We start from the raw sequence: 26,793 nt of genomic DNA, 5'->3' as shown, positions 1-26,793 counted from the left end.
TCAGCTTTCCCACTTTACCTTGACATTAGTGGTGAGCATATCCATCGGCTGGGGGTAGGGGGTGGGGATGGCTGAGATGGAATACAGAATCCCGGTGGAGCAAGGGAGTGTGTGGTGGGGCACGAGGAAGACTATATGAAGACATTGGGGAGAAGAGAAGGCAGTTTCAGAAGTTGAGAAGGACTAAATTCAGACATTCTCAAATAGCTGCACCCTCCCCCTCCTATCCACCAGTGAGTAAAATTGCCCTTTTTTTTTTTTTTTTTTTTTTTTTTGGAAAACTGCCACTCTCCTGGCTAGCACAGTTCACAAATTCCACAGTGGAAAGGAGTGTCTGGAAGGAAAGGACAATGTTCTACAGAAGGCAGACTGCATGTTTTAACTTATATTAAAAATGCCTTTCAAAAATTTTTTTGAACCTCTCTATACATATATACACAATCACGTTTGTCATTAAAACAAAAACAACTCTTCCATCCAGATTTGAATGCTGTCAAAATCACCTCCTATTTTCCAGAGCAGGAAACAGTGTGGATGAGCTGCTTTCATGGGTAAGGATTATCTGTCCTCTGAGAGAAGGAGAGTACAGGTACTCTCCTGTCATTACATCAAAGATCCAGCTGCCTTCCTGGGTAAGGATTATCTGTCCTCTGAGTGAAGGAGAGTACAGGTACTCTCTGCTGTCATTACATCAAAGATCCAGTAACCTTTTGCATCTGGCTGAAGATGGTTAGGAAGAGATGCTGGAGCAGAGCATCTCATTTCCTCTCGACGATGGAATTGGGGAGTAAGTGGTCCTATTTATGCTCCTCCGCTTCCATCCAGGAAGGGGCCAAGAACTGGCCTCCTGTAAGCTTTCTTGTATGGGGTTCCTAAAAATGGGTCTCTCTTTCCAGTGTTAATCTGTAGCCTCCACTTGAATGTCCCTCAGGAAGCAACAGGAAGAAAGATGCATTTGTGAAAATTTTCTACAAAACATAAAGTATGAACTGACATTTCATTTCCTACAAATATCCAGAGAAGGCTTAATACAGGGCTAAAAAAATCTCTCTCTCTCTCTCTCTCTATATATATATATATATATACACGTGTGTGTGTGTGTGTAACTGTATATAGCCCAAAACAGTCCTGGGGTTTCTTCAAATACCACAGGACCAAAAGAGTTAAAGCCCGAGATTCACTAATAAAATAGATGTGCTAAACTCTCCTCTCAAGAGTCTATTCAGATTTTAAATATATTTGTGAAATGGGGGGCCCAGCTTGAGCCCAAACACAGGATTTATATGGATTTGGACCCATCAGGTGAACTACTGGGGCCGCCTGGACAGCCCTTACTCTAAGCTCAGTAAACTTGACCTAGGAACAAAACTTTAGTCTCGGGGGAGGGATGAGTTCATGTGTTGCCTGGTGACAGAGATTTGTCTCCTGGTCCAGCTCCCACAGCCTCACAATTGAATCTTTTAAAAGGACAGAAGAAAGTCAAAACCAGATCAGAGAACCACTTCACTCAAGAAATAGAGTGAGGTTTGATCCAACCATCCCACTCCTGGGCATCTATCCAGAGAAAACCATAACTCAAAAAAATATATGTACTCCAATGTTCGTTGCAGCACTATATACAATAGCCAAGCTATGGAAACAACCTTATCCACTCCTCTGTAAGTGTCCATCAACAGAGGAGTGGATAAAGAAGATGTGGTACATATATACAATGGAATATTACTCAGCCATTAAAAGGAAAGAAATAACGGCATTTGCAGCAACATGGATGGACCTAGAAATTATCATGCTAAGTGAGGTCAGTCAGACAATGAGACACCAACATCATATGCTATCACTTACAGGTGGAATCTAAAAAAGGACACAAAGAATTTCTTTGCAGAACAGATACTGACTCACAGACTTTGGAAAACTTATGGTTTCCAAATGAGACAGGTTAGGGGTTGGGGGGGATGCACTGAGGGTTTGGGATGGAAATGATATAAAATTTGGTTATGAAGATCATTGTACAACTATAAATGTAATAAAATTCATTGAGTAATAAAAAAAAAGAAAAGAAATAGAGTGAGGTGGAGATCATGGGCTCTCAGGTCAGGCCACCTGGACTCAAAGTCTGGCTAGACCACAGTAGCTGTGTGACTTGAGGTAAATGAACTCTAAAGCTGCTCAAAGCCTTAGTTTCCTCATCTTCAAAATGGACAGAATAAGAGCACCTACTTCACTGGGTTGTTATGAATATCAAGACACCCAACTGCCATTCAGCAGCAGCAGTCCTGTAAGTAAATCAAGGTGTTCCACACAATAGAATACTACATAGCAATGTACCACGGCACACAACAATAAGGATGGGTCTCACAAACACAGTGTCGAAAGAAGCTGGGAAAGAAGTACACACTGTACTTCATTTACCTAGAACTCAAAAACAGGCAAAGCAGAGAACCTGGAACATTCAAAGACATGGCAGATCTTCTGAAAGAGCTGATGGTGCACCTGACACGTCACACCGTGAACTAGACCTGTCATGAGCACATGTGAACCTTGCCTTGAGGACTCATAGAACATTCGTGAGACTAGGAGGAGAGCCTGAGAAACATGGCTTACCTTTACAGCTACAACTGGAATGATACATTTAATCACATACCCCATGCCTGCTTTCACACAGGCAGCTGGAAGAGACTCCAGCAGCCATGATCCAGCTAGTCAAGGCAAAAATCGAGGTACCAAGGGGAAAGACTAGGATTTTTTTTAAATAAGAAAAAAAAAAAAACAACAGGATTAACCTGAGGAGCTGGCTTCAGTATTAATTAATCATGTATTAAGCTCACCCTGCAACTCTCTATTTTGCTGCATTTTGTAGACATGGATAAAATGTGACTGCAAATGGATTCAAAATGACAGTGCAGGCTGCATATTAATTCTTACTTTTTTGCTACTATGTAGTATAAGCAAGATATTTCATCTGAATAAGTGGAAGAAGCTGAAAGTAGCTCTTAGTGGGCCTGATTCCCTGACCATGTCTTGGACCCTTCATGAATCCACATGGAGACAAAATATTTCCCACCACAATTCTGCAGGATGGTTAGGCAGCAATTTAGTACACTCATGCAAATTTACACCACAGTTGTTTGGTTCTTGTCAGGTGATGGAAACAGAGTGGATGTGAGGAATTTTTGCTCACACATATGCAAGACTCACTTTGTTGAACTATGGTGCTTCTGGGCCTGGTCTGCATGCAGGAACAGCACAGTTAGGAATACTCTGCACTACCCTCAGAATCTATGGGGGAAAAGCACAAACTGCATCTTAGGGCTTAAAACCCACCTTACCGTCTGTCATCATTCCTTGGATGAACAAGAGCTTCCACATGCTTTGCCTTCACTCTGGGTCTAGTCAGCTGGCTCAGCTCTCCCTCTCAACCTCTTAATCTGCTTTTCCTCTACATCCCTCCTCCTTCTTCTGACTCACTCAGCCCCCTCCACTTAACCTGTGGAGAGGAGGCTAAAAGGCAGCACTGCAGCCACTCCCTCATATGTTCTGCATACCTTTTTTTTTTTTACTGCCACACCCACAGCATATGGAGGTTCCCTGGGTAAGGTCCAATCAGGGCTGTAGCTGCCGGCCTACACCACAGCCACAGCAACACGGGATCCGAGCCATGTTTTTAACCTACACCACAGCTCAAGGCAACGCCGGATCCTTAAACCACTGAGCGATGCCAGAGATCGAACCTGTGTCCTCATGGATGCTAGTCAGATTCGTTTCCACTGAATCACGAAGGGAACTCCTGTTCCGTATACTTTCTTATATCCACACTGTCAGCTGTAGCTTCACTCGAGGCAGGTGAATTGATGCTGAATGTGGGACTGTACTGTTTCATGCTTATTTTTGTGAAAGTTTTCTTTCTTGTTCAAACCTATTTTTAGATACTGTGCTTCATAACTTTTCTCCAACACAAACATTATGCACGATTATCATATATGCACTTTCCGTCTTAAAGGACTTAATCTCCATCTCCAGAATGGAGAATGACTCCCATTGAGTTAAGGCAGTTTTATAGCCTTAGGAAATCCTCTCAGGGTGTGCATTATAAAGATGCCCCATTTGAATGTTCGTTATTAAATATGCCTCCAAATCAAGGGTCTTCTTGGCTCAAGTAGGAAAACCAGCCTCAGGGCTGTGCTGACTGGATTCTGTGTACCTACTTCACATGCTGTCCCTTTGTTGATTTTTGCCGGCAAGAATGGGGGAGGGGCGCTGGCTTTTATGCTTTGCTCTTCCGCAAGACCCACAGAAACAAACTAACTCAGCAAACCTTAAGCAAACACACATCTTTTATGGACATAACTATCAAGATAGAAACCTGGATTAGGTAAGCAAAAGTTATAGTTTTTATGTTTCTTTTCCCCCCACTCCACCTCCCTGCCTCTCTCCCTTTCTCCCTCCCTCCCTCCCTCCCTTCCTCTCCCTCCTTCCCTCTCTCTCTCCTTTCTTTCTGGTATAGGGCATTGACACTAGATAGAAATGTAACTTGAAATTCTTTGAATTGATATGATGAAAATATTGTTTAAAAAGCATGGATGTCATCCACATTTTCCAATACTACACATTAATTTTGTTTTCTCTGCTATTTACATAGATTTCATGTTTTCTAGCAGCCAGAGTGCCAAATTAAATCTGAATATGCACACAATAAAGGCAACAAATATTTATGCGACTTAAGATTGGGTAATGAGAATGTTGAGGATAAGATTTCAGGACAGCAATTCAGTTGGCTGATGAGGTGTGCCAGATGTCATAGTATTTCTGGTCAGTAATAGTAGAGCCAACCCGCGTCATTGGAGGCACTAGAAAAATCTGGTAGTTTGTTGAATGGGAATGAAAAACCACTCAGTTTCCATCTAAAATAACCAATTTGATTCATTTGAGAATTCAGTCTATAGTGTAAATAAGGAGCTAAATGATGAAGTCTGACCATATTGACATTTCGCAAACTGTTCTTCAGATTGTCCCTTGAGATATTATGGTTTTCTGGGGGGTGGAAGTGGCATTGGCCAAATAAATTTGGAAAACACTAGTAGAGTTGCCAACAATGTGATCTTGAACTTCTGGTGTAGCTTATCTTCTTTTCTAGTAAAATAAGGGGAAAAATTATTGTAATAGAAGATTTGCTTTACTTTAATCTTTTAAACAGTTCAGCTTCATTTTGTCTTATTGAGTATATAATGCTGTATATGTAATGCTGTCTAAACAAATCCTTGCGAAATATATCTCTTTGCAATTGGAAAAGTCCCTTATCTTTTATTCTATAGCAAAAAAAAAAAAAAAAAAAAAAAGAGAGAGAGATTTAGTTACTATGTTAAGAATTTTGGAGTTTCTGTTCTGGTACAGTGGAAACGAATCCGACTAGCAACAACGAGGTTGCAGGTTCGATCCCTGGCCTTGCTCCGTGGGTCAAGGATCTGGCGTTGCCATGAGCTGTGGTGTAGGTCTAAGACGTGGCTCGGATCCTGCATTGCTGTGGCTGTGGCATAGGCTGGTAGCTGTAGCTCCGATTAGACCCCTAGCCTGGGAACCTCCACATGCCATGGATGCAGCTCTAAAAAGCAAAAAAAAAAGAGAGAGAGAGAGAGAGAGAGAACTTTGTTTATGTATATAAAAAGTTATCCCTTGGAAGGATGGAGAGAGAAGGGGAGGAGAAGAGAAAGAACTTGACAGTGTTGAGTGTTCTGACCCTCTTCATTCTCCCTCAGCCCTTCACACCCACACCTACTGCATAATTATTCAGATCTAATAAAATGAACAATTTTTATTTCATGAGGCCACATGATCCAACATGGCTAAACAATAGGTTCCCACTGTGAAGGCGAAGTGGGCTGGGTTGGAAATTCATTAATTTGGGGCTTCTCATTTCACTGGAATCTGGCACAATTTCACCTCCAGTGGAGGCAATTCTACCCCGAGGTAATTCCTTTGGCTCTCAATGTCTGATGTCCATATGCTTGGCCTCAGAGGTCTTACTCAGTTTAGTGAAGGGTAAGCCCTAATATCTGTAGAGAATACCTTATGATTTAAATAGTATTTTCATGCTGCTTTTGTCTTGTGATCTTCATAATCCTATGAGGTAAAAGCCCTGACACCCATTTCTCAACACCATTCTTTCATTAATGGATATGCTGGTCCCATAGGTATCCACTCTGGTAATGGTCTCTTCTGAGTCATAATTTATTTTATCATAAGATACTAGAATGAGGCACATTTAATGACTTCAATTATCTATTATCCTTCCCTTTAGAACAGTTTTTCTGCCCTGTAGTTTAGCCTACTTGGTTATAAAATGCCTTCAAAAGTGCTAGGGTATACATGGGAAAATGTCAGGGGTTTCCTTTTCCTGAGACTCTGATATTCCTTATGTCTTTTTGAGTCTTTTTCTCTTCCTATTCTTCTTTTCTTAATTGGTCAAATTATTCTTGAAAGTGATACAAGTCATCTATCCCAGAATAAGCTCCTTTGTCTTCAAACATTTATTCGGGTTTGCCATTTACCTAGGAATGCTGCAAAATCCTTCATGTCTGTTTTTCATAATAGCCCCAACTGGAAACAACTGAAATGTCCATCAACTTGTAAATGGATAAACAAAATACAATATAACCACACACTGGTATACTATTTAGCCGTAAAAAAGAATGAAGTACTGATATCTGCTACAACATGGATGGACCTTGAAAACATGATGCAAAGTGAAAGAAGTCTGTTTATAGGAAACATACAAAAAAGGAAAGGTTTCGGAGACAGAAATTAAACTGTTGGTATCTTGGTATTCAAGGTGGGAAAAAGAGTGATTGCAAATGGGATCTTTTTGGTGTAATGAAAATGTTCTGAAATTAGCTTGTGATCAGGGTTGTACAAGTCTGTAAATTTGCTAGGAATCTTTGCATCGTATGCTTAAATTGGATGAATTTTATGATATGTAAATTATACTTCAATAAAGCTGTTTTTAAGGACAGTCCACATCTTTATTCTTTGGGGAAAACCTTGACTTAACCCACTTCATTCTCTCATTCAGAATCTCTTCCAATTCTTGTCATGATTCCAAAATATACAATCTTTGTAATTTTTTTCTATGACTAAGACTATACATGATAATTCATTTTGACTTTAACACTTATTCTAAATGTAAAAAGCATGTCTTGTTTAGTAGTTTATTTTGATGAGACTATTTCAAGAATTTCTCTTTTTTTCTTCCTTTCTTTCTTTCTTTTTTTTTTTTTTTTTTTTTTTTGTCTTTTTAGGGCCGCAACCCTAAACCCTAGAAGTTCCCAGGCTAGGGGGCAAATCGGAGATGAAGGCTGCCAGCCTACACCGCAGCCACAGCAATGCCAGAACTGAGCCGCCTCTGCAACCTACACTACAGCTCATGGCAACACCGGATCCTTAACCCACTGAGCAAGGCCAGGGATCAAACCCGCCCCCTCATGGATTCGTTTCCGCTGCACCACAACAGGAACTTCCGGTTTCAAGAATTTCAAAGCCAGACCTGAGCTGTAGTACTGCTGACGTTGAAGCTCTATGGAATATGTGGGTAAATAGTGATATATTCACACAATGGAACATTATTATTATACAGCAGGGTTTCCAGCCTCAGCACTAGTGACATAATTTTGAGCCTTTGTTGTGGGGGACTGTCTTGTGCATTGCAGGATGGTTAGCAGCAGCTTTCCTCCTACTCCCAGTTGTGACAACCAAAAAATGTTTCCAAACACTGCCAAACATCCCCCAAGGAACAAAATCACCCCCTGCTTGAGAATTACTGCTAGGCAGCAATGAGAATGAACAAATTCCAACCACACACAAATAATACAGACAATATAGATGACTCTCAGAAATATAACTTGGGGCAAAAGAAGCATATACTGAGTGTATGATATACAATTCCATTTGAATGCTAAAGTTCAAAACCAGGAAAAAATAATCAGGATGATTACTTTGGGAGGGAAAGTTAGTGACTAGAAGGGACTTATGAGATTCAGATGGCATTCTAAACAAAGTCATACTACATACTATATAACACAGCAAACGATAGTCAATACTCTATGATAAACCATAATGGAAAGAAAATGAAAAAGAATATATATAACAGTCACTTTGCTATGCAACAGAAATTAACACAATCTTGTAAATCAACTATACTCCAATAACTTTTTTTTTAAAGATAGTATCCTTTTTCTTAATCTGGGTGCTGGTTATACAAGTGTGTTCACTTGATGAAAATTCATTGGCAGAACACTTAAGATTTATATATTTTCATAGATGTATACTGTATATTATACTTAAATAAAAAGTTTAAAAATACAGGCCATTGCTATGGCGGCTGCTGCAAAAAAGAGGGCATTCAAGGTGACTCAGGAGGGCTCAGCACCTTTCTAACAGGATGTTAATTCATCCCTCCACAGACCCACCATGACTCCTTCTGGCCCACCCTGAACTTGAAGACAGAAATCCAGTGTGTTCCATTGATGAATGAAAGCTTGTTCCTGGGGTACTTTGTTATCCAGGTGCCAAAGCCAAGAAAGTCCTTCTCCCCCACCCCCGCCACCCATTTTCAATTCATACTTGCACAGCACAGGCCAAAAACTGATTTCGGTGTGAAATTGAGCTAATGAAGCCAAATAAAGGAAACACTTTCTTTAGCATTCACTCCAGTGCTAGAGAAAATAATGGGTCTACTTCCCAGACCCAAGAGCTTCACAAATGCCCAAGGTGGCAGTGCCCGTTGTGTGTTACTGTAGGGGAGAATGAGTTGTGCTGATTCACATATGTTCTCACTCTCAGCTGGAGCCCCTTCTGACCAATAACTGGCCCTTACAGACAGTGGACCATGTGAGGGGTGGAGTGTGGCCAAAGCATTCTTTGATGGAGGCAGACCCAGGCCTAATAATATGACCAACAACTAATAAGTTCACAGTCCACATCATTTATCTGAAAGGTTCAAATGATCAGGAATTATTGTTAGCCTTCAAATCTTATATATGTATATGAATGCACATATTTACAAATAAATATATAAGGGACAGACAATTCTCCATTCCTCTCTTGTGTCTCTGCATATCTTTTTTTTTTTTTTTTTTTTTTTTGCTATTTCTTGGGCCACTCCCGCGGCATATGGAGATTCCCAGGCTAGGGGTCTAATCAGAGCTGTAGCTGCCAGCCTACACCACAGCCACAGCAACGCGGGATCCGAGCCGCGTCTGCAACCTACACCACAGCTCACAGCAATGCTGGATCGTTAACCCACTGAGCAAGGGCAGAGATCGAACCCGCAACCTCATGGTTCCTAGTCGGATTCGTTAACCACTGTGCCACGACGGGAACTCCTCTGCATATCTTTGAGTAGGGTGTTAACTGCCTTCTATATCAGACTACCTTTTCAAGGATGTTTGTATAATGAACAGCCTTGGATGAGAAAGATAATGTCTCCTCCAGAGCAAAGGGCCAGCCTCCCTATTGTCTGTCATAAAATATTCAGATTCCTTAAGCTGACTTACAGTTCCTTTCCTGTGATACAATTTGCTGGCTGTGTGGATATCCATTCAGACACACCCATGGCATCCTCATAGGGGATGGGGCCAAGAGAAACCAACACAAATGCTGATGGTTATACGGCTTGCTATGCTTAGAGTAATAAAGTCCCTTGTCTCTGACCCAAATCTTACTTCCTGCAGCATCCATGAAATGATGGCAAGCTAACTTACCAGACTGCAAGTGGGATAAAATCATAGACCCTTCACAGCTTCTGGCTATATACACAGACGGATAGATCGATAGATTGAAATAGACAAATAGATCCATAGATAGATAGATAGATAGATAGATAGATAGATAGATAGATAGATAGATAGATAAAGCTTTCTGTTTTTGAAAAGTAAATCTCCTACCAGCCACTCAGTTCTCTTTGCTGGAGGCAATAATACTATTAGTTTAGTATGTGTCCTTCCAGGATAATCTATGTATAACTATATGCATCTTTCCCCTCCTTTTCTTCCAAATGTTACCAGGCTATAGACATTTCTCATACCAGGCCTTTTTCACTGACTATGCTTGGAGATCTTTCCATATTGTTATATTTAAGGGACACTTCATTCTTTTTCAAAAGTGTCAAATTAATTTGTATTATGGATATAGTAATATCAAAATATACATAGTACAAAGTATAATGAAAAATAGTACCTAGTATTAGTTAAACAATCCTCCCATTGGTTTTTTTTTTTTTTTTTTTTTTTTTTTTTTTTTTTTGTCTTTTTAGGGCCACATATGGAGGTTCCCAGGCTAGGGGTCAAATCAGAGCTAGAGCTGCTGGCCTACACCACAGTCACAGCAATGCCAGATCTGAGCCACATATGTGACCCTATACCACAGCTCATGGCAACACGGGATCCTTAACCCACTGAGCGAGGGCAGGGATCGAACCCGCATCCTCATGGATACTAACTAGTCAGGTTCGTTGCCCCGAGCCACAATGGGAACTCCAATCCTCCTATTGATATTTAGGTTGTTTCCAACCTTTTGCTACAAAATGCTGTCAAGATTACCCTTGCACATACATCATCTTACCCATTTGCAAACTCTCTATGAAGAAAAAGTTCTAGAATTTGAATTGTTAGAATATGACTAAATTTTAATTTTGATAGCTATTTCCCAACACCTCTATGGAGACTGTACTAATATACATCTCCACTAGCGGTGTGTGAGAATGCTTCTTCCCTCACACCCTTATTAATACAACATGTTGGCTTAAGTTTTTACCTGTGCAAATCTGATAGGTGAAAAACTAAATATTATATTTTTAAATTTGTATTTCTTGTAACAAATGCGATTCTGTATCTTTTCATATGTTTAAGAGCCATTTGTATTTCCTTTTCTGTGAACTTAGTATTCTTTTTCTTTTCTTTCTTTCTTTCTTTTTTTTTTTTTTTGCTTTTGAGGGCCACACCTGTGGCACATGGAGGTTCCCAGGCTAGGGATCAAATGAAAGCTGTAGCTGCCAGTCTAAGCCACAGCCACAGCAATGAAGGATCTGAGCTGCATCTGTGACCTACATACACCACAGCTCACGGCAACACTGGAGCCTTAACCCACTGAGCAAGGACAGGGATCGAACCTACATCCTCATGGATGCCAGTCAGATTTGTTAACTGATGAACCACGATGGGAACTCCTGAACTTTGTATTCTTTTCCACATTTTTTTCTACTGGAGTGCTGATTCTTTTAAAATACTGATTTGTAGGAGTGCTGTATATTTTTGGAAAGCAGACTTTCTCTGAACTACATATTTTCCCTCAGGTGGCTGGCTGTATTTTGATTGTTTTTTTTGTTTTTTTTTTGTTGTTGTTGTTGTTTTTTAATTTTGGCATATAATTTTTTTTCCACTTTTTTTTTAAAGGTTTATTACTTTGGAGTTTATGAGCTGTGGTGTAGGCTGCAGACGTGGCTCAGATCTGCCGTGGCTGTGTCTCTGGCGTAGGCCAGCGGCTACAACTCCGATTAGACCCCTAGCCTGGGAAACTCCATATGCTGCGGGAGCGGCCTTAGAAAAAGGCAAAAAGACGAAAAAAAAAAAAAAGTTTATTACTTCAATTGTATATTACATATTATTTTAAAAAGATGGTAAATTCATTTCTCTTCCAGTAGAAAAGAGAGAGAAGCATGCCACAGAGACCAGAAGCCTGGGGGCAGACAGGTCTCCCACCTGACTAGATACCCAGGCTGGTGGCCCAGGGCCTCTTCACCTCTTGGCATGTAATTTTAAAAACATTTTATATTCACCTGTATTTGTGTGTGTGTGTGTGTGTTGTGTGTGTGTGGTATCTGAATTTGTGTCACACTTAGAAAGATCTTCTCAGAGTTCCCGCCCTGGCTCAGTGGTAATGAACCTGACTAGTATCCATGAGGACATGGGTTCGATCCCTGGCCTCACTCGGTGGGTTAAGGATCCTGCGTTGCTGTGGCTGTGGTGTAGGCCAGCAGATCCAGCTCCAACTCAGCCCCTAGTCTGGGAACTTCCATGTGCTGTGAGTGTGGCCCTAAAAAAGACAAAAAAAAAAAAAAAAAAAGAAAGAAATTTCTTCTCAACTATGAAATCATAAAAGATCTGTATTTTCTTCTTATAGTTTTATGTTTTAACTTTTTCTGCTTAAAAATAAAATCTTTTCAAAAATAATTTTTAAAATAAACATTAAAATGCTTATCTCTATTCATAAGGCTTTAAAAAAAGATCCTTTTCTCAGCCCTGTGACCACATTTTTTTAATGTTCATCCTTTGGCAGGTACAGACTTAGAATGGGCCTTAGATATGGAGTGGTTCAAAGTACAATCCTCACACATGCACATAATATAAACTTTACATATTGTATAGATAATGTTGTTATCCTATAAAGAGATAGCTCTCCAGTAGTAACTTGATATAGGGATACTACTCAATGAAATGTTGAAATTATATTGCCTACAAAAATGAAGATGATTTAGAAGAGAAACACAGAGCTTCCTTGGGGAGGCAAATTACTTGACGGTTCTCTGTGCTGATTCTATACAGGGCTGGTGAGAGGGCTTAGTGTATAATTCCCTCTTCTTTTCTATCTCAGTTACTAGATGCCAAGCCATTTGCTCTATGTCATTTTTGATTCCAAGGTATTTTTTTGGGGCTGCGCCTATGGCATGTGGAAGTTCCCAGGCCAGGAATCAGACCCATATCACAGAAGCAACAAAGCTGCTGCAGGGACAACACAGGATCCTTAATCTGCTGCACCACAAGGGAATTCCAATTCCACGGTATTATGACCTGCTGTAGATGAAATATATTTTCTGGTCTGATAGTTGTATAGGAGAACTATTGGAAAGGGAAATTTTTAACTTTTTTATGTTTAATATATGTGCACACATAGTTTTCAAAATGCAACCAAATTCACCTCAAAATGAGACTAAAAGAAAAGGAAAGCTGCTGTCCTAAAGAAACCAACTGTAGATCAGGAAACTTGCCATCAATTTAAGAACTATCATTAGCTTGAGTCAGCTAATCTTTTAAGCCAAATATCTATACTAAATCCCTGGGGTTTTTTTCTTTCATTTACTGCATTAAGAATGCATAATCTCTATGAAGATAAGTGCTATATAAGGCAACATATCATTAATTTTCATTAATTTTTAAACCCAATGAGATACATAAAGTTGATCAAAATCCATGACCAGATAAAACAAGGCAAGAAGTTTATCAGCCTGGGTGGAAAAGGCAGAATGGTTATAAATTAATTTGATTCATTCTAAGTAAACTCAAATGATAAGGACAAAATATATAAATGGATGGCACTTTTGCCGATGAGGTATTCATATATATACTCCCAGAAATGTCAGAGTTATATTGACAACTCACAAAGGAAAGGCAGACTTATTTTTGGAGACTTCTTCCAATGTGGGTCCTTTATATTCAAGTTCATCAAATGTGATAAGGGTATATTTTTAGATTTATTCCCATTGGAACATGCCAGGTTCAACTGTAAGGTCTGGAGACTCACTTTATCAGGAATCACAAGCTACTTACAAAAACAGGCCACTCTCTTAATTGTGATCTGAGAATGGGGCAAATTTCCAGGGATAAATTGTCACTGCAGCCAAGAACAACTGACTAAGTAAAGAATGGTCTCCAGGTTTTTCCAGGAAGCTGTCTACTCATTAGGTAATGTTAAAATAGGACAAGGATGGCAAACTTTTAAACATTCCAGCTGTAATACTCAATTTCAAATCGTCCAATGAGGAATGCAGCAATTACACAAATCTACATTAGCTGGTAAATGGCCTAACATTTTTGAAAAGAAATCTGAAAAGAGCAAATAGCATTCTGAGGTAGAGAAACCCCATCTATTATTAGCTAGCTGTAGGCGCTCAGGCATGTTGCAATGCCCCACATTTCTACAGTGAAGGGATTAGGCTAGGTGGTGGTTCTCCAGCCAGGCCGAACCAAGGAAACTCTTACCCAGCTTTTAAAGAACCCACGCAGATCAATTCAATTAGATTCTTTGAGAGGTATGTCCAGGCATCAATATTTTGTAAATCTGAGCAGAGCTGAGAAATATCAGAGTAGATAATCTCTAAAGTCTCATGCAGATCTCAATAAATCAAAGGAAGAATTCAGAATACCAGCATAATAAATGGAACACAAGAAAAGCAAAAGCCATGCAAGTGTAAAGCAAATTTTTTTTTTCTGTCTTTTTGCCATATCTTGGACCACTCCCACAGCATATGGAGGTTCCCAGGCTAGGGGTCTAATCGGAGCTGTAGCCGCAGGCCTACGCCAGAGCCACAGCAACGTGGGATCTGAGCCGTGTCTGCAACCTACACCACAGCTCAGGGCAATGCTGGATCGTTAACCCACTGAGCAAGGGCAGGGATCGAACCCGCAACCTCATGGATCCTAGTCGGATTCGTTAACCACTGAGCCATGACAGGAACTCTGTATAAAGCAAATCTTAACCAGGAATGTACCATCCACAAATATTAGCAAAGAACGATACTCTCAGACTCATTCCGGCTTCATGAACAAAAAAATATGCTTGATTACATCAATAAAAACTCATCAACAAAAACAGTCAAAGCACAGAACAAAAAAGGTATTATGTTATTAACTTCTGGTGGCACTTGTCCTTTTCATCCAATTCCAAATGGATGAAATAAATACATATCAAGCTCTAACAATTCAAAGACTCAAAGCTCTTTTCAAAATATAAATTAAAAATCAAAGAGTGTAAAGTGGTAGGTTTTTAATTTCTCACTGAAAAACATCAAGTGTTGATACGGCAAAAGCCAAGAGATTATTTTATGAAGACATATACATTCCTCGCTTTATGGAAGAAAGAGATAATGCTAAATGAAGACAGCCAGAATCAATACCGTGACTAAGACTATGACTAATCACTGTAGTTGATTCTTAGAAGTGATTTATTTGAATGGGGCCTCAAAAAATACAACTGAATAAAAACCCTCCATCATGTGACCTTCTATCTTGGATTTTAGCCTACAGGGCCTGAATTCTTTTTTTTTTTCTTCCTTTTTTTTTTTTTTTTTTTTTTTAGGGCCGGACTCACGGCATATGGAGGTTCCCAGGCTAGGGATCCAGTTGGAGCTGTAGCCACCAGCCTATGACAGAGCCGCAGGAAAAGGGGATCCAAGCCGTGTCTGTGACTTACACCACAGCTCACGGCAATGCCGGATCCTTAACCCACTGAGCAAGGCCAGGGATCGACCCATGTCCTCTCTGGATCCTAGGAGGGTTTGCCAGCCACTGAGCCAGGACAGAAATTCCCAGGGCCTGAGCTCTTCAACTGCACATTAGACATCGGCCTTGTCCTGGGATCTGTGAACCCAGTGGAATTGCAGGTAAAAACTAGGGGAAAGAGGGGCTGTCTGGGTGCATTCATGCACACAGCTCTTTCATCCTTGAATTCCTTAGTAGGCTATGAACCACTTCTCAGAAAAATGTTTGTAAATACATAAAACACAAAGGATTGCAAAGAAAAAAAAATACAGTTATCAAAATAGTTTTTAAAATTACAGCACTGTAATAAATATGCTTCCTTATCAGCATATTAAATAACAAGATCTAGATGTTCAAGCAGCTATAATAATTATCTTAATTTTGGAGTAATAAATTTTTTGCGTCATCAGCAACATCATAATGTGATAGGAAAATATCTGTAACTTCTATTGCTAATATAATCACAAGTACTGCCGATATCGCTGTGATTTGTTGTCCATGCTCATCATTGAAAAAAGTGATAAATTTTGATTATAGGTTATAAAAAATAATTTCCCCATCCAAGTTCCCAACCCTCCTAAGTCCTCTGGACCCTGGATGGAACTTCTGATCTACATCTTTATCCATATTCAAGGGGTTTGTTGATAAGACTCCAACAAGGCTAGAACATTAGATCACAAAGTACTCAATGACCATTTCAAGGACTGGTTTCCAGGAGGCCGGCAGACACAGAGCCATGGAAAGTCACCAAACAGTACGGAAAGGGAGAATGGCTCTCTTAGGGGGACCATAAGAGTGCCCTGTGAGTTTCTGGAGCTAAAATTCAAATGTATCTTATTTTTAATATATGTTTTAATGTTCTGCAGAGTTCCTAAAAAGTGTACAGTGACTTACAGGATCCATAAAGCATAGCAAAAGCTCACTTCTGAGTAGAGGAGAAAAAGAAAAGAGAAAATAACATAAGGGATAAAGTGAAATGATATTAAGCATGAAATTGTGCAAAAATAGAAAGTGAGCCACAAATTCACTTCGGAGCTTTCTGGCAGGCATCTTAAAGGAAAGAGACCTGGACGGTCACAGAATTCAGTTTCCAAAGGATTATATGAAAAAAAAAATCCTCAAAAGATATAACCTTTCTAGCACTGACTGAAATTTCTTCTGCAGATCTTTATTAAGAGAATATCATGTGTTATAATTCATGAACAATATCTTCAATAACCTCATGACAGGAGACATAACAATGAGTTCTATAGAACTTTTAAAAATATAATTTTTTTAAAGTACAACAATGGCAATACACCAAACATGATTCATTGGAAGCTCATGAAGTGGAGCTGGGTACTCAGCTCTCTGAAGTCAGATGTGGGCGACATGCTGACAGGCCACTGACCTGAGTCTGTCAGAACTGAACACAGCCCCCCCCCCCACCCCCACTGTCAACAGCAGGAGGCAGCACACTTTTCTTTAAAGGTTCAGATAATAAATATTTTCAGCTTTATAGGCCATTTAGTCTATTGCAAATACTCATCTTTGCCGTGAAAGCGGGCACAACATGTCAATAAATGGGTGTTGCTGTGTTCCAATAAGCTTTATTTATAGACGCTGAAATTTGAATTTCATATACTTCTCACATGTTGCGAAATATAATTCTTCTTCTTCCTTTGATTTTTTTTTTACCAACCATTTAAAAGCCTTTCTTAGCTTACAGATTATACCAAGACAGTCACGGGGGTGGAGGTGGACACAGGATGTAATTTCCTAACTCCTGGTCTACTGGACCAAATTTTCTCCAGAAATTTCCTTGACACTTGTAGCTTTCTCTTTTCCTCAAGCCTCTATTATTAGCCATTGTTGGTAATAACTCTTTCTACACTTTGTATGCAACTATACACAGATCCAAACAGGATATATCATGAAGACAGACATGGCTTCAGAAATCTTATGTCCCAGAGAAATAAGAAGGTAAGCCAGGGTTAATAACCACCAAAGATATGGTTTAGTCTCCAGTCTCCCCTTTAAAATAAAGGTACAGAAGCAATGCCCCGAAAATGACAGAAAATTGTGAATGTACCATCTTCTCTATTTCATGGATCACGTATCAGTTTTTTAGAAGCATATAAAAAAAAAGGTATAATTAGCTCAATCACTTAATTCATATGTTGCAGTGTTTATAGCACTAGATCTCCCGATGAAAATGAGGCCATATCGTGTTTCACAGCGCACAATTAACTTGGTGCAACCCCAATAAGAAAGCCTTCCTTCCAGATATCTTTCAGGTATCCTAGAGCTTCTGTCTGTTCTGAGACAAAATGAAGTGCTCTACCATTGAACTTGGCAAATTTGGGTTGTCTCTACTATTACATGGGCTTGCCAGAAGGCCCTAGGGAATTTACCCCATCTCTATATTTTAGTGTCCTCATCTGCGGTTTATACTTATAGCTACCCATTCTGGAGAGCTGCTAGGATAGTTAATAAGAATTTATGTATAAGCCTTGATGAGCACGATGAAAGAAAGGTATTATGCATACACAGATGAACCCTGCCTATAATTCAGGCAATTATCCTCATGGAAACACAATACACATAAAATTGAGTCTCCTAGAAATGTGTAACTGCCTTCAGCAAATGCTCTAAACCACACAGTTATGGGTTCAGCACAGGTCTTAGCTGCCCTTCCAAAAGCTAGGCCTATAAGTGTTTCACAGTAGGCTGTTTTCATCACCTCCGTGTATTTTCATCTTCTTTTGCAATGGGTTCTGGTACGAGGCTGTATATATGACACAGGCTCCTTGAACCACGAAAGATTAAAATTCTGTGCTGAGCTGTAGAAATGCTAGTGAAACCTCTAGTACATCCAGAGAACAGGCTTGGAGCTTGTGGGGCTTTGGGAGCTTATAAGTCATGAATGCTCGACTGTGCAGGGCCCGCATAATGAACAAGGCAAGGCCTAGAGTTACATGTAAGTCACTGCAATTATTTCTAAGGACACTTATTCTTGAGTGTATGCATTTACCCACTAGAACACTGAAGCTTTGTATTATTAAGGTGAAATGTTGGGTTCGATTCCAAACACTACTATTCCTATAACTGGCTGCAGAGCCTCATCCAAACGAACATTTATTGCCTTTTAACGGCATTTGCTAAAGTCCACGTATTCTAAAGATTATATACAACATTCCAAAAAGCCCCTGAAGAAAATCACTTTAAAAATGACCACATCATCTTTTCAGCTTCTTCACTGCATTAATTGGCATCCACAAGGACAATTTGTGTGTGTGTGTGTGTGTGTGTGTGTGTGTCTTTTTAGGGGTGCACACCTGCAGTATATGGAAGTTCCCAGGCTAGGGTTTGAATTGGAGCTACAGCTACTGGCCTATACCACAGCCACAGCAACGCCAGTACCAAGCCATGTCTGCAACCTACACCACAGCTCATGGCAACGCCAGGTCCTTAACCCACTGAACGAGGACAGGGATCAAACCCGCATTCTCATGGATGCTAGTCCGGTTTGTTTCTGCTGTGCCACAATGAGAACTCCCACAAAGACAAACTTTGAATGTCTGTTTTAACAATCAGAATAATCTTCATTCTGACAGTTGTGGTATCCATGACATCTGTTACATTAATGGACAGAAAAAAAAGAATGATCGAAAACATAGCATTGGTCCTTAGGAGGTAGTCAGTTTCAGCTCTGCCACTTACAGTTGTGCATCTTATAGCAAGTTATTTAACCTCCATGAGCCTTACTGTTCTCAACTATAAATTGGGGATAAGAACCTCAGCTACTTCATGGGTTACTGTAAGGAGAAGAAGAGATACTGGATGGAAAGTCCTTGAATAAGTGCTTGTTCCCTTCCCCTATTTAGGGAACCTAGTTGGATCAACAAGGTACCTTAATCAACATAATCAAGAATGAGTCTCAGAGTGTGATGTTTAAAAGGCTTATTAAGCCAGAGCCTCAACACTGAGAAGAAAATGGAAGAAACAAGTGTTTATGATAACCTGTATGTTTCCATTCACTGAAGTGGCTAATGTAGAGACTACACATCCTTTTGGCAGACTTTTGCATCCAAGGTGTCTCACACCATGAAAACATGGATTTGGGGATTTATGTCACTGAGGCTATGGCCCAGGACTGCTGAAAAGTTAGACTTTCCTGACCTATAATGATAGAATGAGACATCTCCCCAAAATGTTTCTTTCAAACACCATAGGAAGTGCCATTTGCAATCTCACAATTTCCAGGCACCCCTCATTGGTCCCCAGTGAGTGCCAGCATCCTTAAGCCTTGACTTCCAGTTAGGTCAAGTTTTTATTTTGTGAAAAATACATGGGTGGCCTGGTTTCCTTTTATCATCTACAAATCATAGTTACAACTTGGCTCAAGTATTAGCAGCTTTAGTGAAAACAAATTATTCTCTTCACTACTTGCTGAATAATGACATAGTGGTAAAGTGAAGTGATAAAAAAAAAAAAAAAAACTATTACTCCTACTTGTTGAGTCTGGGCACAAAGAAAATTTATTTTCCAATTATTCCCTTTATGTCACCATAAGGAAAGAAATGTGTGTGATGAAAAAAGTAACATGCATTAGATAGTGTATGCCATTTATTCTTTTATTAAAAAATGCTGGAGAATGTCTCTAAATAGAATTCATTATTATTATCTTGAGATATTAGCAGTAGGCAGCTGCCAAAATATTTTACAAATGAAGCAGTAATATATTACCAGTTGCCTAAGCCAGCTGTGTTTGCTACTGGCCATGGTCTGATTCCCTCTATGAAATAAACAGCTTATTAAACTGGCGCTAATAAGATTTTAGATTCTCCTATGGGTAACTCTTCTAAGAATTATTTCGGTTAAATGAGTTCCCTCCTGACTCTTCGTTCACAAACTTGCTCCAGGAGATGGTGAGGACTAAATGAGTTAATGCACAGGCAACCTCTGGAACAGTGCTTGCCACATCATAAGTGCTCAACGCAGATGATAAACAAGTCGCAACAGAGTAGGAATTTTCTAACAACACATGCTCTAAAAATCAAAACTTGATAAATATGCAAATCCCACAGTCGGAATTTAAATACCTAGGTTTTATTAGATCTATTCTTAGTCATATGGCTGATTTAAACACAATGGATGAATGCAAAATTTTTGATTTCATTTTTTAGTACCTACTCAAAACATTGTTGCATTAGTGACACAATGGCCCAAGAGCTGTGCTTATTCAGGTAATTTAGGGGAAGACTCTATTGGGACTCAGCAATTTAGGTAGATTTGGTTGGCAGAACCACACAAGTATTGTAATCAACCTCACAGTACTTCAGGAACTTAGGAAACAATGGAAAGGAATGGATTTAGAGATAAAACTGGAAATTCTGAGAACTAAAAGAGCAGAGGCTTTAACGTATAACTGAACTTGCCCAACTTTTGCCTAATAGTTTTATCTGTATGGCACACCTATGCAATCATTGCTATCTTTTTTTCTTTTTTTGATAAAATGATTAAACTATTGAAGGCTTAAGGAAGAGTGAGGAGGTTGGGGAGTTGGTGGGGGTGGTATGGGTTGAATTTTCTCAAGAGAAACAGGCTGGCCCATATGGTAAAGTTACATTTTTCAAACACTGCTCTTTGGTCTGTATTTTTTATCTCCAGAATATGGAAACAAGATGCTAAAGCTAAATCAAAGTGTAATCGTGACTCACTGATAACCAGTTTGGGAAGTTTTTTGCTTTGTGGGTTTTTTTTTTTAATTTTTAAATTTTAATTTTTTTGTCTCTTTAGGGCTGCCCCCACGGCACATTGAGGTTCCCCGGCTTAGGGGTCTAATCAGAGCTGTAACTGCCAGCCTACACCATAGCCACAGCAACACCAGATCTGAGCCTCGTCTGTGATCTATACCACAGCTCACGGCAACGCTGGATCCTTACCCCACTGAGCGAGGCCAGAGATCAAACCCGCAACCTCATGGTTCTTAGATTCGTTTCTGCAGCACCACAATGGGAACTCCCTGTGTGGTTTTTGTTTGTTTGTTTTTTAATTCATGGAAAACATTTCCAAGTAAGTAAAAGCGAAAACAAAACTATAGAAAATGGATAGGGCCTCTTTCAAAGAGCATGCAATAAAGAGGAAAGGGCTAGGACTGTAAGTGCGTGATCAGAGTGCCAGCTCAGTGGTGATATCATCAACCAGCTGGCGTGGAAGATGGTCATGGGCCTTAGCAAAGCTCTTAAAATTGTGTATCAGCTTGAAGAGAAGCTCTTGATTTTCCTTCCTGGAGGAAAATGCTATGGTTCTTTAAAAAAAAAAAAATACATTTGAATACATTTTAAAAGTAGGAACAGCCTGAATAAAAAGTAATTTAACATTTTAATTTAGGAGGGGAAAAAAAAGGATTTTTTTAAAAATGTATGAAAAAAATCAGTTGGGAATTTTATTGCTTTTGGCCCAAAGCCACTGAAATACTGACTGTGCAGAAGCATGAAAGAATATAAAAGTTGTGGGTGGGGTGTTGCAATTAGAAAAAGTAAATGCTATGTTTAGAATAGTTTAAAGACAGTGTTAGAGTAGATTAAAGACAGTATTTGGATTAAAAAAACTACAACAAATATAAGGCTTTGGTAGCTATAGCAAATTATGGCAAGCACAGGTCCTGGTTCGGTCATTCAATAAATATTTACTACGTGAATGGAGTGAACAAATATATAAGTAAGGATCTGACAGGAACTAAAAATGGAAAGGTTTTTAGAGTCCTTAAAGAAAAACAAAATAATATACAATGGGATCACCAGCAGAGGACTAAAAAGTCAATTCAGATTTTTTAATAGTAGGAAGTGTATATTAAAAAACAAATCATCACCAACTTCTTGAGTGGCTGACTTTGCTAGAAGTTGAAAAAGCAGGAATTATCCATAAGTAAATGATTGGGGAAGATAGAGATGAATGAGATAATGAGGATAAAATCCCAGACTTTACTGTAGGTGGTTGAAGTCTCTAAGCAAAGTCTGCAAATAATTTTTCAAGCCCACACCCAACATACATTAAAAAGAAAAAAAAAGTAATCGTAATATTAGACTGGACATCAATACTTGGTGGATAACATCCATATTTTTCATAACAAAACATATAGGATGGGAGTTCCCATCGTGGCGCAGTGGTTAACGAATCCGACTAGGAACCATGAGGTTGCGGGTTCGGTCCCTGCCCTTGCTCAGTGGGTTAACGATCCAGCGTTGCCGTGAGCTGTGGTGTAGGTTGCAGACGCGGCTCGGATCCCGAGTTGCTGTGGCACTGGCGTAGGCCAGTGGCTACAGCTCCGATTAGACCCCTAGCCTGGGAACCTCCATATGCCGCGGGAGCGGCCCAAAGAAATAGCAAAAAGACAAAAAAAAAAAAAACAAAAAAAAAAAAACAAAAAAAAACCATATAGGATGTTAGACATTTAAAGCAAATATTAACCTAGAATAGAAATTTAATAACTCATCATTTAATTTACTTATGTAATTGTTTTAAAAAAAGCTTTATAATAGGTCACATTTTTTTTGCTAACAATTAATACTTGCTGCTATACAGATTGAGTTTGTCACTCTTACGTTGCAGTCATGTTTTCGCAATACCGGTTATAGCAAAATCAACCTCAGGAGTAAATGTGAAATGCAGAAAGAGTTGATAAGATTTTACAGGAAGTCACACCAGCCAACTGATGGAAGTCACTTTACACACCATGTGTTATCAGAGGCAAGTTAGGTTTCAAGTTTTAATACAATGGCTCTTTTGCAGACAGAAGAAAAATTTCTATCTTGTGTGCCAATGTATTCTAAATTGAAAAAAAAATTATTTGATCAAAAGGCAGGAAAAAGGAACAAGAAGACCACATTTGTAACCAATCCAACATTAATGTTAATGAACCTTCCTGAAAAGCTCTATTTAATATTTATTAGAAGCAAAGGGAGCTTAGGTGCCAGTGTGAGTCTGAGAAAGAGAGTTCTATTCTGTGCCTGGTACTGGGCTTGGGGTGAGAGGAGTCAAACAGCTTTGGGGACTCTGAAAGCAGGGGGCACTGGGTGTGCTTCTGACCCTTGACAGGCCCCAGGGGAGAGGAGGCAGGGATGGACTCCAAAAGCCCCTAGAGTGCCTCAAAGTCCCAGCCTGGTCACAGCAGAGCAGGAGCACAGTTTCCACCCTCCTGGGAGGAGTGGAGAAATGTCATGGATCTGAGAGAGCATCACCAAGTTTTCCCCAGAGTTATGCTGGAGCAGCATAGTGACCTCAAGAAAGAAGCAAGGAGAGGTGCTGAAACTAAAGGGGCTTTCAGACAGGAATGCACTTGAACTGGACCAACACTAAGGATGAGACAGAACTAGGTGTGTCTCTAAGGATGCCTGGACAGGGAGAGGCCACAACAAGGTGAGCGCCAGGGCCCCAGCTCCCCTCCCCACACCCCCACCCTAGGCCCAAAGCTTAGCACTTTGCAGGGGAACAAAAATTTTAAATATTTCTGACTAGCCAGCTGATTTAAGTTTACTCATTCTTAAAGTACTCCCTTTATAAGAATGTTATAGGTATAGTAAGAGAAAGGTATGATATGAAGTGTTAATGATACATAGCAATGGAGAAAAGTCAGAGATTTTTTTGTTTCCAACAATGATGGTCTAGGTTATACAGTCCAATCCTTCCATAAAAACAAATTTTAAAATGCAAGTTATAATAATCTAATTAGAAACATCAAATAACTGACAAGACAGTAAGGAACTACCAGGCCAGAATCTGCGGGAAAGCAGGAATCTAAGAGGTAAGCAAGCAGAGAGGCACGGTCTGTCCTCAGAGAGGCAGATTTGCATGGATTTTGACAGCCTCACAGGGGAGGTGAAAAGAAATCAAAGCCCAGACATTCCCAGGTGGGAAGAATAAAAAGGTCTTTGTCACACTAAGCTGTGGTTCTGAAGAGTCACCCACTAAAAATAAGAGTGAACCAGAATGAACCGACCTCCCACTCCAAGAGACTGCAAGGACAGTTGCCTTGACATTGAAAGTGTATATAAGAACTTGCATTCACAAGCTGATCCTTGTGTGCAAGACTGCAACTCACATTCACATCACCTGGGTGGTCTAAAAAACTTTAAGTGGTAAATTTAGGTTCAAGTGGTCCCAGGCTAGTAGTGCCGCCAGGCACCTGGAACAAACAAAAGCAAAGCCTCTGGGTGGGGGGAAGGCCATTCATCCTAGGCCTCAAAGAACTCCTACAGGTAATTTTTCAATGGTAATAACAAATATCCAGGCAAAAATCAGCAAGCACATGAGAACAGACAGATAAAAGGGGAGTGGGGGAAACCTATGCAGAATAAGGATTCTAAAAACAAATTCATCCTCTGATGAATTCTGTTGCCATTTATGCAACAAATATTTGTTGAGCATCTACTTCCTGCCAGGCTCTATGCAAGGTTGCTGGGTATACATGCCATTCCAGCTGTCATATGGGCAAATCACCCGGGGGACGAGAGGTTAGTTGAAATGCCAGTATATGTACATTTATTTCCTTTGTGGTGTGTGTGTGTGTGTGTGTGTGTGTGTGTGTGCTTTTTAGGGCCATACCCACGGCAATATGGAAGTTCCCAGGCTAGGGGTCCAATCAGAATTGTAGCCGCACAGTCACAGCCATGTCAGATCTGAGCCACATGTCCAACCTACACCATAGTTCATGGCAACCCCAGATCCTTAATCCACTGAGCGGGGTCAGGGATCAAAGCTGTGTCCTCATGGATGCTACTCAGATTCGTTTCAGCTGAGCCATTACACGAACTCCATATGTTTATTTACTTTTAGTTTGTGTTTTCCAAAAATTTCCAAACACAAATACTAATGAGTGTCCATTACCATTTAGCGATAGATTTTGAAATAAACAGTAGCCTCCTAGGACTGAAATTGACATCACTGATTCCTTTCTCATCTCTTATTCCCTAGAGTTTCTATGTTCTAGTTAAGCCTAATTATCCCCTAAGCAAACCACTGAGCCATGTGCATTGAGAGAAAAGCATTAAAAGACAAAGATAACTATCTCAGATATAAAATGCAGAGTTAACTATATTTATCTTTAATGGTAAAAGTCCAAAGAGATGATCATTGAATAACAGCATGAATTGGATAACATTAATTTTAAGGTAGATCTGGAAACAGTTGAAGGGTGGAGAGGAAGGGTGGAGAGAAGTTAGTCCAATATTTACTTACACACAGATTGCCTTTCTTGGCCAAGGTTGTTGGCAAAATCTTGCTGATTATTTGGGTTATTCTCATAAGTCCGAACTAATTATTGACCTTTGTCTTCTATTCAGCTTTTCGCAATTAGAATTCAAACCACTGCCTCTATACTTCTGTATTTGTTTGCTCTTATTAAGTATTCTGATGGTTGTCATTTACTGAACCTCTGGAATGCTCTGACCTGTGCTTTCCTCTCCTTTTTGGTCAAACCACGACAGTACAGAGTAATAAACATAAGATCAATAGTGACTTAATATGAGGCCTTACTCTGGCCCTGAAACTAAGCAAGACAATTTTTAGGCATTATTTACTCTTCACAGCAATTATAAGGGGTAAGTCATTACAGATGAGGAAATCTATGGACCAGACAGGTTATATCCTTAAACAGAGAAACACTGGAAGCAAGATCCTGAGCTTCAAAGTTGGGCAAACTTGATTTTAAATCCTGACTTGCCCCTGGCATTTCCCTTCCCCTAGTGACGAGGCTCAGTTTTCCGGGGGTGAAGGCTGCTAGTGAGGATGAGATGAAATGAAGCACAACTAAGGGCCTGGCCTCTAGGAAATGCTTGTTTCTCCTTCCTTCCAGTGGTTACTCATCTGAAAATTTATGTCTAGCCTTATGCAGCATCTTCAAATAGTTTTCAAAGTAGTTACTTGCCAGAAAATAATGTACAAAATTTTAAAAATAATAAAAATGTGGATAATCACTTACACTGACAGAGAGCTTTAACTTTTCAATACCCTTTATTCTCTCCCAACCACTGGCTTGTTGGATCCTTTGGAAAATATTTTAATATCTCAGTGGACTGTTTTAGATTGGTTTTCTCCAACCAATAATATAATAACATTGTCTGTAAGCCTTGAAAAATGTTAACCCAGGAAATGATGCAAGAACCATGGAGGTCCGGTCGTGGCTCAGTGGTAACAAACCCGACTAGTAACCATAAGGACTCGGGTTCAATCCCTGGCTTCATCCATCAGGTTAAGGATCCAGGGTTGTCGTGAGTTGTGGTGTAGGTCGAAGAGGAGGCTCGGATCCTGAGTTGCTGTGGCTGTGGTGTAGGCCAGTAGCTGCAGCTCTGATTCAACCCCTAGCCTGGGAACTTCCATATGCTGTGGGTGTGGCCCTAAAAAGACACACACACACACACACACACATACACTCACGCACAGGACCAGGCGTTTGCCTTTCTCTCCAGTTCTCTGCCTGTGGTCTGCCTGCTTTCCTCTCCTAGGATCTGTG

General features: G+C 39.9%; 1 protein-coding gene and 1 long non-coding RNA gene across 2 annotated transcripts in view; one reads left to right on the top strand and one right to left on the bottom strand.

Annotated features, from left to right (window-relative positions):
• Nucleotides 1-26,793, bottom strand: part of PAPSS2 (3'-phosphoadenosine 5'-phosphosulfate synthase 2) — a 90,192-nt gene that overhangs the window by 60,253 nt on the left and 3,146 nt on the right. The gene's annotated exons all lie outside the window — the stretch shown is intronic.
• Nucleotides 4,244-8,694, top strand: LOC146396968 (uncharacterized). Its single transcript, XR_014827651.1, has 3 exons — nucleotides 4,244-4,369; nucleotides 7,290-7,579; nucleotides 8,451-8,694. It is a non-coding gene; the product is annotated as an uncharacterized LOC146396968 (long non-coding RNA).

This window comes from Sus scrofa, chromosome 14 (assembly GCF_054392235.1).
Source record: "Sus scrofa isolate SSC_HxYL_T2T_F1_AM1 chromosome 14, Sscrofa_HxYL_maternal_Yorkshire_Landrace_v2.0, whole genome shotgun sequence".
Classification (NCBI taxonomy): domain Eukaryota; kingdom Metazoa; phylum Chordata; class Mammalia; order Artiodactyla; family Suidae; genus Sus; species Sus scrofa.
The sequence above is the reverse complement of the archived record's forward strand: the minus strand, read 5'-3'. Positions and strand labels throughout refer to the sequence as shown.